We start from the raw sequence: 13,498 nt of genomic DNA, 5'->3' as shown, positions 1-13,498 counted from the left end.
TCCCTGGGTGGGGAAGATCCCCTGGAGAAGGGAATGGCAACTCACTCCAGTATTCTTGTCTGGAGAATTCCATGGACAGAAGAGCCTGGCTGCTATAGTCCATGGCGTCACAAAGAGTTGGACAAGACTGAGCAACTAACACTACTGACACTCTTTTCAAAATGGAAAACATTCTTTTTGGGAGCTCTTATATCCATATTATATCCTTCAGTTCAGTTCAGTCATTCAGTCGTGTCCAACTCTGCAACCCCATGAACCGCAGCATGCCAGGCCTCCCTGTCCATCACCAACTCCCAGAGTTTACCTAAACTCATGTCCATTGAGTCGGTGATGCCATCCAACCATCTCATCCTCTATCATCCCCTCTCCTCCTGCCCTCAATCTTTCCCAGCATCAGGGTCTTTTCCAATGAGTCAGCTCTTCGCATCAGGTGGCCAAAGTATTGGAGTTTCAGCCTCAGCATCACTCCTTCCAATGAACACCCAGGACTGATCTCCTTTAGGATGGACTGGTTGGATCTCCTTGCAGTCCAAGGGACTCTCAAGAGTCTTCTCCAACACCACCATTCAAAAGCATCAATTCTTCAGTGCTCAGCTTTCTTTATATCCTTATAGGTAATTTTTTTTTTTTTTTAGTGATCTAATGATGCAGCTATTTACATTTAGCTGTTTGACTGGGAAGTAATAGTCAGGACCAATGATTTATCTCTGTTTCCCTTCAGAGACCATAAAGAAAGGAATTTTATCAGGGTTGATATTAAGTCCTTTTTAACTGGTTTTCAAGAGTGCCTTGTTGATGCAATAGAAAATGTGTTCCGTTGTCCTCCAGTAAAGAGTTTCCAAAGAACTTAGAAGAGCCTTTGTGGACATTCAGTCATCATATTGAGCACAACCAGGTGCCACGAACCAGTCTTGCATACTAGTGGATTTAAACTGAACAGGGTTCTGAGATGAGGACGTGTGAGACCACATTTCTGAAGTTGCTAAAGTGTTGACTCACATCCTACTATTCTCAGTTAAGGAGAAACATGAAGAGATTGGAGAATTCCTTAGCTTAGGGGTTTTAGCTGGGAGTAATTCAGTATGTAGGGAAGGTAAAGGGGTTGGCTGAGTATTGAGAAGGCTGAGGGGTGATTTCTAGGAATGGTTATCCAGGATATAAAGAGTGCTTACCAAGAAGACCACTCACCCCCTCTCTTCTTGACATGTGGACAGAGTCAGAGCTTTAAGTCAAGAGAGTTTAACTGAGCTGTAAGAAGAATGATATGAAGGGGGTTTTGTGCTAATTCATAATGCATTCTTGGGATTTCCTTGTCTATGGCACCATGCTCTTTGGGATAACACAAGACTTAAAATCTTTTATGAGTGCCATGACTACACTTTGAAGCAATTAGTCACAAAATAAATAACAGTGCTTACCAGCATACAGTTGTTCAATTAGTCTCATTATATACCACAGAAGTCAAGTTCCTTACTTTGAGTTATTGGAAAGAGGTGACATGTATCGATTCAATTTATTGGAAGAAACATGTGGGAAGTCTGAGACTTGGAGCAGGCCTTGGTCACACTGGAGAGATCACAGAATCATCACTTTTGGAAGTCTTTTGAAATAGAAACATTTGCATTAGTGGTGGGTTCTGACTAAAGGAGAACAGCAGGGCACCCAGAAAGACAGTCTTTCTGAAGTTCCTTCTGAGCCTGATATTGTACACATAACCTGCAAACAGGATCAACAGTAACAACACACCAGGTCTGCCCTCTTCCCCTTTGGACATTTTTCCACATTGATTTTTCCCTGCATCATAGAAGGCTTTCTTCAGGGAGTTCCTGCTCGGCCTTTGTTTAGGTTACTTTGAGGATGCTTGCAGGCTCCAGGTGAATTTCCTCTCCTGGGGTGCTTTGACTGTTTTTGTTTCCCTCGGGTTATGAAGCAGTATCCTAGACACACAGACAATAATCAGCTATATTTATAACCACTGTGGACCTGATAAAACAGCTTGAGGTTTCGAGAACAAACTCAGAGGCAGGCATGGAAGCCTAGGACACTAGAATAAAACCGTGCTACCGGCTCCCCATAGCTCAGATTTATCTCAGATAAATACTAAACATGTCTCAATTCATGTAAGTTAAGTCAGAATGTTTGGTGGCCTAGAAATTCTTACTGAAGACAGTTTTTTAGTGTTGCTTAGTTGATGGTCCCTAATAGAAAAGTTCACATCTCTTATTTACTAAGACCTAGATGTTTGGGATAATATATCAGACAGCTGCCAATAAAAACTCTGATCGGTGAAGAAAATATGCACTAAAAGAATATTTTCATGTAACTTATTCTATATAATATGTTCACTTTCTAGGAATACATGTCTCTCAAGAGTTTTTCAAGTTCTTTACAGCTGGTACCTTCAAGCAAAGCTGACTAATTTTGCCACATTTCCTTGTGGACATGATAATGTTTATCAATTTACAACTACTCCCAAATATAATACAATCTTTTATTATGCCACCATAGTAATGCAGCTGTCAATTAAACTTTAGTATTAATATTATGAAACAGTCTTTTCTAGAATTTTGAATTTTATTTTGTTGAAGATTCTATTATTAAATTTGTAAGAGGTTAGTATTTGCATACTTTATTGTGACAGAAATTTCTATAAAAATATCTGTTGAAATAAGATTTGACCTCTATTTTCGGGTAAAAAGCATGATGGTCTTTCTGACCTATTTACTTTTTTAAAAACTAATAAACTTAATTTTTTTTAGCAGTTTCAAATTCAAAGCAGAATTGAGCAAAAGTGAAGAGTTCTATATACTCCCTTCTCCCCACACTTGCACACCCACCTTCACTATCAACCCTCCACACCAGGATGGGTACATCTCTTACTACTGATGAAATTACATCGACATATCCTTACCACCCAAAGTCCATAGTTTACATTAGGTTTCACTCCTGGATGTTTCTCAAACCTAAAAATCTTTTGTGTTTTGCTTAGTCACCCCTCCCTGATAATACTTCGCAATCAGTGATCTTTTTACTGTCTTCATAGTTTTGCTTTTCCCAGAATGTCATATGGTTGGAATTATGCAGTGTGTAGTGTTTTCAGATTGGCCTCTTTCATTTAGTAACATGGATTTAAGTTTCCTGTATGTCTTTTCATGTCTTGATGGCTCGTTTTGTTTTTAGTGCTGAGTAATAATATGTCATTGTCTGCATGTACCAGTTTGTTTATTATCTATTTAATTTTATTTACTGTTCTAATTGCTATGTTACATTTTGTTAATGTGTCTGATCTGAATCCAATAATAGATGAATTAATTCATATGATTCATCAAATAAAATATAGCAACTTACAATCTGGGATCAATTTCACCTATGTGAAACTGAGTTTATTTTACATTTGAGGAGACAATTCATTAAAAAAAATAAAAACAGTTTTATCATCTGTGTTAACATGTGTAAGCCTTTCCTCACTCCATTAGAGTCTAATGGAGAGAGGAGTTCCAAAAGCTAATGAGAGAAAATTCCAAAGGCTCTGAAATGTAATCCCTAAATTCAGGGACACTGTGGTATTTTTATTGTTGAACAATGATTTAAATATACACTGATAAAAGTGCTAATTACATTATTCCTGATTCATGACAGAAAACTACCTTCTGTTACTAGTTTATATGTCTTTACATCTCTGCCACTGCTGCCAAGAGAAAGGAATCTTTGTGATCATGCCCTGCCATAGTCAATTGTACAAATTAGCTGAAAGTGGTATGTAGCATCTGGATCACACAGGAGCTCTGAGTGCTGAATGGAAGGGCCTGCTCTGATAATGCATAGGCTGACCAAGCAAGTGGGGGGGGGTGGTGTGGAGTGATAACACTGATAATCAAACTGGGTGGAGGGAGAAGCCTGACTGATGATCAAGATCTGGGGACTATTTTGATGTCATTTTTTATGTGTAGTAACTGCCCTTTGCTTTGTAGCTGCAGCAACCTGTGCAACTAGGCATTATTGCAGAGATGGTGTGGTTGTAGAAAGAATATTGGATTAGGTTAAAATTAATGAGGCCTTTGTTCTGGTATCAAGTCTTCCTTTAAATGAGCTATAAAATGACTATCAGGTCACAATTTCTGTAAGCCTTCGGTTTTGCAGCTGTCAGATGGGAAGGATAATATTCATTTTACTTATTTTTGCCAGGTTGTTGTAAGAATACATTTCATTCATTCCTCCATTAATATGACAAACTGAGTCCCTGCTGTGTGCAGGGCCATAGGTCTGACAAAGTAACAGATGAAAAAATACTTTGCAGAATTAAGAGTTTGTGAACTGTGAGATGTTTCATTATTTTTAAAGGTAAATCAATTCTTACTTACATTGAAGCAATTGATGCTTTTAGATCTTTGCCAATCATTGAGCTATATTCATAAAATGTTAGTAATTTGACTAAAAGTTGAAGTTGGAATGGTATTTAGCCATTTTGCCTCTGAGAATTTAAAAATAAGGTATTAGGTTCTAATTCTTTTCCTCAGACACCTGACGAATCACAAACATATCTTCTCAGTAGGCTTGCCAATCTTTGAGTTGAACACAGACCTTTTTTTTTTTTTTTAAGAACATTTTAACCTCAAGAATAAGTTCAGTTCAGTCACTCAGTCATGTCTGAACTTGCAACCCCATGGACTGCAGCAGGCCAGGCTTCCCTGTCCATCACCTACTCCGAAGCTTGTTCAAACTCATGTCCATTGAGTCGGTGATGCCATCCAACTATCTCATTCTCTGTTGTCTCCTTCTCCTCCTGCCTTTGACCTTTCCCAGCATCAGGATCTTTTCCAATGGGTCAGTTCTTTGCATCAGGTGGCCAAAGTATTGGAGTTTCAGCATAAGTCCTTCCAATGAATATTCAAGATTAATTTCCTTTAGTATTGACTAGTTGGATATCCTTGCAGTTCAAGAGACTCTCATGAGTCTTCTCTGATGCCACAGTTCTAAACATCAATTCTTTGGTGCTCAGCTTTCTTTATGGTCCAACTCTCACATCCATACATGACTACTGGAAAAACTATAACTTTGACTATACAGGCATTTGTTGGCAAAGTAATGTCTCTACTTTTTAATACGCTGTCTTCTTGGTGATGCTTCCTAAGGCCCACTTAACTTCAACTCCAGGATATCTGGCTCTAGGTGAGTGATCACACCATTGTGGTTATCTGCGTCATTAAGGTCTTTTTTGTATAGTTCTGTGTATTTTTGCCACCTCTTCTTAATATCTTCTGCTTCTATTAGGTCCATACCATTTCTATCCTTTATTGTGCCCATCTTTGCATGAAATATTCCATTGGTATCTCTAATTTTCTTGAAGAGATCTCTAGTCTTTCCCATTCTATTGTTTTCCTCTATTTCTTTGCACTGATCACTGAGGAAGGTTTTCTTATCTCTCCTTGCTATTCTTTGGAACTCTGCATTCAGATGGGTATATCTTGCTGTTTCTCCTTTGCCTTTAGCTTCTCTTATTTTCTCAGCTATTTGTAAGGCTTCTTCAGACAACCATTTTGCCTTTTTGCATTTCTTGGGGATGTTTGATTACTGCCTGCTGTACAATGTCACGAACCTCTGTCCATAGTTCTTCAGGCACTCTGTCTATCAGAATCTATTTGGCATTTCCACTGTATAATCATAAGGGGTTTGATTTAGGTCAAGAACAAGGAAAGTATTAAATAGCTTTTTTTTTTTTTCACAAAATGGGATTTGAATACAGTATTTGGAAAGATTCTTCCCCCATCAAAAAAGGTCCCTCAGTCTTTATTATTTTTTTCTTTTGAAGCAGTCTTCTCCATCTCTCTCCTCTCAAGTGACTGTCCTCATCCACAAAATCATTTTCTTCCTAAATAGCATTTATTATCTCTCAGAAGGAAGTAAAGATTAAAAGAAATATTTTCAAGGTACATCCAAGATTTCATAGCAATATTTTGTGTTCACAGTACAAGATAAATTTGACTCTTAATTTTTTTTTGGTCTTCATATGGCATCCGAAACAGTTGTTCACATTCACACATTTATGTTTTACCATATGCATACTGTGCGCAACTCTGTTGTTTTAAAATATTTTATTGGTTTTCCTTTATATCTCAACTTTTGATGGGTGTTCTTGAGGAACTTGCATGAAAAAATGTGAATGATTCATTCATTTTTAACATATGTAACTGTTTTGGAGAGATTGTGCTACCCTACATGGAACACACTATTCTTAGTAGGGAGTGTGTTTTGTATTTCTGTTCTGTTCACAGCTGGATGCTGGAGATGTATTAATATTGTAAACCTGTACCTTTTCTTTCCTGTGTTTACTTCAGTGAGTTATTTATATGTACCAGACTGCCCTGACTTTTTGGTGGTTGTGAATGCTGGTTATTAGTTTCATGGATTTCACTTATGGGAAAGTTTATTATGATATGGTGTAATATAAAAGCTGGTCCTACTTTAGGTTTCTAAGTCACTAGCAGGTGTACCTGGGCAAATTGTTGTGCAGGGCCTTACAACTTGCTGGTTGTAAGGTAGGAGCTGTCCCCAACCTCTCCCATTGCTTCATGGGCCTTTTCAGATCCAGCTGCTGTCATATTTGCTCAATTTCCCAGCAGAGAATCAATCTCTGGGTGGTACAGAGGTTTAAGAGAAAAACAAATTATTTTTTTTCTCCTAAAAGGTTGAATTTTTATTTTAGAAACTTCTGAAAATGTTCAGAACATTCCATATAGGTATCCTCGTGTTTCTCACAATATGACTTATTGACTTATGGTGTCTCCTATTTAAGAAGCATGAATGTATTTCTAGCTGTTACCAGAACAAACAGCTATAGAATGTAATGACCTACACCATTTCTAAAACTACTAATTCTATCAGTGAATAGTGTTTAGGAAAAGGTTTGGAAATTTTTTAACTGTTCAGCTTAACTAGATTACCTTTCTACCTTTTGTAATGTTCAAGATTTCATAACAATGGTTTTAATGTATTATTCTTACACTGTTATATCTTATGTTTTAACTGGGCAAGCTAGTGAAATACTCAATGTTGATATTCAATTCAAGATTAATACTCTTATATTAGAAATACCCTTTGAAACTATGTTGGAAAATATAAAATGGTTTACCTGTGATAAAGAATAAGTTTGTGATTGGAAGAATTATACTGTTTCTCATGTACAAATAATCCTTAAGGCAGATGTTCAGTCTCACAGTGATGTTGGAAGCATATTTTATGCAGGCTAAAAACTATTTCTGTATTAGATATTTAAATGCATGAGGATAAATTCTAATTGCTTTTTGTTTAAAACAAAAACATAGAAGAAGCATTAGCCCCAGTTTGTACAAAATGTCTGCTGCAACTGAACTCACATTAGTTCAAAACTGAAAATCATTCCAATTTTGTAAAACTGCTGCTACTGGTCTTATCAATAAAGTTTAAGCAGATGGCTTCTATGCATACGTGTGAAATTTTTGCATCTTTAAAAAAGATACAGTTTTGCAGCATCAACATGCAAATTTTATGGGCCTGAATGATATTGCTTATTTTAGCATATACAAAAAACATTAACTCCAAAATCATACCAACTTCAGACATAGATATACTAGAACTATAAGCATTACATTTATGACCCATATAATTTATTTTGGTTTTAGGGTGAGGTAGGCTTTTATGTGGAACACAGATACAAATCAGTATATATTGACTCAAATGCTAGCTTAAAGTGCTGAATTTAAATTAAGAATGTTAGGTAAGTGAGAGAAGCCTGGTGGGCAGTCAGACACAACTAAAGCAACTTAGCACACATTCAAGGAACTCTGTGGACTTCCCAGGTGGAGCTTGGGGTAAAGAACCTGCCTGCCAATGACAGAAGAGATGTGAGCTTGATCCCTGGGTTCGGAAGATCCTCTAGAGGCAGCCATGGCAACCCCCTCCAGTATTCCTGCCTGGAGAATCCCATGGACAGAAGACCCTGTTGGGCTACAGTCCATAGCATTGCAAAGTATTGGACACTACCGAAGTGACTTAGCACACAGCACAAGGAGCTCTATAAATATAAGATCACCTGAAATAATTTCATCTGAGGAGGATTCTGAGAAAAATGTAGGCATTCCTGTACAAATGGAATGTGTGGGGAATTACTCATCTGAAAGGCCCTCTTCCAGAGTCCTCTCCCTTCTATGTATAGGCAGTTCTGATAAGTTTACAAGGCTCAGATGCAGCAAGCCAGAAGTAGAGGGAACAGAACTGTTATGAACAGACACCTCCACAGCAGTAAAAACACCACTGACATCCCCCAAAACCAAAAAAGAAAATGGAAAAAAATCTGTAGATGTTTCAGCGAAATTTTATTTTTACCATTTTGCCTACTGTGTTAGTTGAGGGGATTAATGCTATGTGTTATAATAAACCAAACTTTTGATGAGTTAGTAGTATAAAGGTTTATTTCTCATTAAGATGTTCTTGTCCATACAGCTTGCTATCTTAGCATTTTAGGGATTGAGGCCCATCTCAGAATCCTTAGAGCCTCTAGAGGAATATGTATTTATTTAGTCATGCAAATAGAGGGGGAAGAAAAAGCATGGGAATCAAATCTCTTTAAGGAGTCAGGGTAAGTGGTGGCAATCTCTACTTCTGTCCACTGACCAGGACTAGTCACTTGGTTCCACTTACATTTAAGAAGGCTTGTAATTGTCATTTATTTGTGCATATAGGAAAATGAATCAATTTAGTGAGAATCTTCTAGATAGCATTTAGCACCCTTAGTTTTTTATCTTTTCTTTAGAAAAATTATCTCAAATGTTGTGGTAGCCATAATTATTTAAGGAAAGCTTCCTAACTACAAGCTCATTTCTTAAGTTGCTGAAGTTCTTCCTAACCTACGGTGGCACTAGAACATTACATGCTGATTAAGAATTCTACTTGTTCCCCTAGTCATCTTAGAGCATTTTTAACACTCTTTAGGGTAGTAGGTGGGGGCTGCAAATGAAGATCTTTTGAGGTCCCATTTCTAAAGTCACAGGGCAGAGTTTGAGCAGTCACACTGAGTGCAGTCGAGCATTTCTACGTGTGTCTGTACACTGCATACCTATGTGATATTTTAAAACACCAAAGAAAATATAAAAATTATGAGCAAAAGCAGAATATTGCCAAGGAAAGATATTTTTAAAGTCAATCATCTGCAGAACCAAACTTGACAAGTGATTGCTGTCTCCTGACATTCCTTCAACAGAGACTTAAACATCCTTAAGTGTTAAAATAATTGCAACAACTTCCATGACTGTGATTCTTAAAGTCTTTTGCAGCAATTAAAAAAAATCTTAATTATCTTGAGTAACATTTGATGGATGAATCAAATCACATTATATGTCTTGTAAACCTCATAGTCTTTTTATAATTTCTCTAGCATCTCGCCAGGGAGATTCAGAGACATGGCTCAAGAGGACTTGGGTGACAATTCAGAGCTCTGGTGAATTTTAATGTGCATTCTACTACATAAGAAAACATCTAATTCTTTTCACCAAATAGATAAGTAGTAGGAGACAGGATTAGTGTTATTTCTGTGGTTATCTCAAGGAGGGAAAAGATTCAATGGTGAAAAACTAGAATTTAGATGAATTCTCAGGTGAGTGGTATGGTATTTTAATATTTAATTTTTAAACCCAAAATTGTTTAGTGAAAGGTATGCTCTAATCACTTACCAGAAGAATTAAAGAATTTATAAAATTATATCTGCAGACATACCACTGTGTAGTTCAGTACAGATTAAACTCTTACACCCGTTTCTATTTCTGACTTTACCACCAAGTAACTCTGTGATCTTGAGATTACCTTAAACATCTGTTATTTTTCTTGAGGTGGTCCCTCAAGATGAAGAGGAATTTGGTAACTATTTGATGAGTTATATTGACAGCAAAAAAGGCAGTTTCCTGGTCTTTTCTAATAACATAGACTAGAAGTTCTGCCCATGTTGGTCAAGTTAGCTAGCTGCTTCTAAACAGATTTTTTTTTTCTTTTGCTCCATAGAGATGCAGCATGTGATGATGGAGGCTATGTTTTACCTGAGGTTGGAAAAGAATTTTAAGGAAAGATGAAACAGTTCAGCTCAGAGGACTCACACCTACTTTGGAGGAAAAGAATTAGGAGTATAAAGGACTTTTAGGTTATTTTCCAATGCCATTAAAATCCAGACAGTGACTTTTTTTAGTGGAAATCAGTTAAAGTTTTCTTTTTCCTAATCACTTTCAGCCATAGGCAGTGTTCTTTTAAAAGATTTTTATTTTATATTGGCACATAGCTCATTTGGTAAAGAATCCGCCTGTAATGTGGGAGACCTGGGTTTGATGGCTGGGTTGGGAAGATCCCCTGGAGAAGGGAAAGGCTACCCATGGACTGTATAGTCCACAGGGTTGCAAAGAGTCAGACACAACTGAGCAACTTTCATTTCACTTCACATAGTTGATTTACAATGTTATGTTAGTTGTAGGTGCACAGAGAGTGAGTGACCTTTATAAAATGGTTTAAGAGGGAAGAGGAATTGCTGTACCAATACAATGTTCATTAAGGGAAGAAAACAGTTTTCTGTGTAATAGAGTTTTTTCCTCTCCTTCACTTAACAAAAAGGACAACAAGTAGTGGCCACCCGTATGGCTTATGTAAGTTCACTAACTGATAGCCACACAGCTAAGGTGAAAACAGAAGCCCCAAGCCAGGCTGGGTGATGCCATGCACACGCATGTCGTCATAATTAGCTTTGACGTACCAGGTACTGCTGGAGAAGGGAATGGCAATGCACTCCAGTAGTCTTGCCTGGAGAATTCCGAGGATGGAGGATCCAGGTGGGCTACAGTCCATGGGGTCACAGTCGGACACGACTGAGCAACTAACACAACACAGCCAGGTACTGTGTGCTAGGTGTTGGGGACACAGTGTTAACAAGGTGGAACTAGCTGAAAACCTGGTGTGACGACTGTTGTGAAGTGAGATCAGCAGGAACGTCATTAGGGGCTTCATCTAGTTGGTGGGAGTCTGTGAGGGAAAGTCACTCAGGAAGTGTGTAAAGAAGTAAGTAGTTATGAGGAAGTGGTAGTTAAGCTGAGACTTGAAGGCTGAGTAGGAGTAAACCAGGTGAAAGAGAGGCACATTAAGGAAGGAGAAACAGCATGTACAAAATACCTGAGACCAGTGAGAACCTTCCCCATTCAAGGAACCTGAAAAAAGTGGGCCACGAACAGCAAAGGAGAGCGCCTCCGGAAATGAGCTAGCCAAGAAGGCAAGGCTGATTGAGATATCAGCTCTTTTCTTCACTCACAGTAAAGAACAGGTAGTAGTGGTATAATTCTGGCTGTGGCCATTGCCCAGATTTGAGGTGTGCCAGTCTCAAAGCCACCTTGCTTACCTTATAGCTGACATGAAATCATCAGATCTTCGACCTACTTATTTATTTATTTTTTCCAGATGGATTTTAAGTTACCAACTTTCCCCCACTACTTTGCAGAGGTGTAATGGACAAAACTCTAAAATATTTAAAGCATACAACATAATGATTTGATATACATATATATCGTGAGTGGATGTCTAAAATTGAGTTTATTATTAGTACAAGTTTACAGTATTTCAATCTTAGGGCCAACAAACTCTTAACTCTACATTCTATTATAGGTATTAAGTTGGTACTGGGTACCCAAGGGGCAGAGGTCCCTGAGATTTGTAGGGCCACTTTCTGTAGCCCCTTGAACTGTGAAGAAAATCTGCCATTGCAGGAGTCAACTTCACACTGTATAGCAGCTCTGCTCTGGCTCCAAAGAAAGCAACTTTTCTTTTTAATTGATTCCCAGAGGTGTCCTCTTCCTTCCAGACCCTGACCTGACCCTATAGGGAAGTTGTGTATCTACTTCTTCAATGATATTCCTTTTCTGAGAATAGCACTGGGCAAAACTTCTCTGCTATGTTTGTTATCTTCCCTTCTTTCATTTGGCTCACTGGCTACCCAAATTTGCCCACATTGGCATTCTCAACATCCCCCTCCACCCAAGAACAACAACCCCATTGAACAACAACAACAAGAAGAAGTTATGATAAAAAAAATAAAAATATAGCCTGAGTGATACAGTACAGAGACAGCACAAGCATTTGGGTGACTTTATACTAAAGTGTGAATGACTGAAACTTGCATACCTTCTCCAGTCTCCTTTGTGAAAAGTACGTTTTCTTTTGTATATTTTCATTTTAAAGAAGTTTGCTTATTAGCCTAAGGTTTTAATTAGCCACTGGATCAAAATAAAGCCTTTCTAACTGCATAAAGTACTTCAGACCACAGGGTCATTTTTTTCTGAAACCTTTGGCACTATACCAGTAGGCAGCCACAGACAGTGCCAAAAGGATTTAGACTCTGGACTGATTTCCATGTATTAGTTGTTTTTCCCCTCTTCAAAATCTATCAAATGTTCAAACCTGCAGACACAAACAGGAACACACTGGGGAGAAGAGTCCCAGAGGGCGGAAGATCCTCTACTCATTGTCCCATGCACCTCACCTCCTCACACAAGCACACGCCTTCATCTCTCACCTTGCCAGGGACCTGCCCCAAGGTGAACAGCATCCCAGTGGGTCTAGAGGCACTAACAGAGTCCTGCTGCTTCTTCAGCCGCTGAAAGTGCCAACCCTCTCGCATGCCCACACCCGATCCTTCTACAGGACACCCAGCCAGGGCCTACAGCGAGTGACCCTCCCATAAGAGGCGCGGCCATCATCACCTGCCCAGGCTAGCGCACCAGGGCCTGCAGCCCGGCACGCAGAGCCACGGCGTTCACCCGACCGCAGCAACCCAACCGGCTCTTTAGGCCTCAGTTCGGGCGAGCACAGGACCCTCTATTTGGGGCTCTTTGTTCGCCGCCTTCCTGGTTCCTGCTCTTAAACCTTCCTCCCAGCAGCCCCCACTAGCGCACCGACCTGCAGAAAAGTTGCTCCCGAGCTGTGGAGGGGCGTCATCGCCTCCTAGCAACGCTCCTAGCAACCGGATAACATCTGCTCCCTCTGGTCCAATGCGAGCTGAGAACAGCTGCGCGCCTGCCTCGCGTTGCGAACCCCGAGCGAGAGGCGCTTCAGAGACTGGAGGGACGGACCTGCAGGAGCCAGGGCTGCCCGCCGAGCTGCAGTTGCCGCCGCTGCCACTGTCGCGCCGCCGCCACCGCCGTCGCTGTCGCCGTCAGTGCCCTTCTGAAGAGTGACAGCGCCGTAAAAGCGGGAGGGAGCACCGAACCCCGCGCCTTTATGAAACAGGTGCATGCGCCGGTCTCCGGGTGAGTGGACCCAGCTTGCAAGGTATGTCTGAACTTATCCAGCCAGGTGCCCGCCTCAGGCTCAGAAAAGACTCTTTCATTGAGGGCGTGGATCGGAACGTGTTCTGGGATCCCACCCCGCCCCAGTCATTGAAAAGTAGCTAGCTGGTGGTCCCGAACAATATGATTTGATTTTTCCTCTTTAAATCTTGGGA

The sequence above is a fragment of the Oryx dammah genome, unplaced genomic scaffold (genome assembly GCF_014754425.2).
Source record: "Oryx dammah isolate SB20612 unplaced genomic scaffold, SCBI_Odam_1.1 HiC_scaffold_26, whole genome shotgun sequence".
NCBI lineage: Eukaryota > Metazoa > Chordata > Mammalia > Artiodactyla > Bovidae > Oryx > Oryx dammah.
This window is presented reverse-complemented; position numbering follows the sequence as displayed.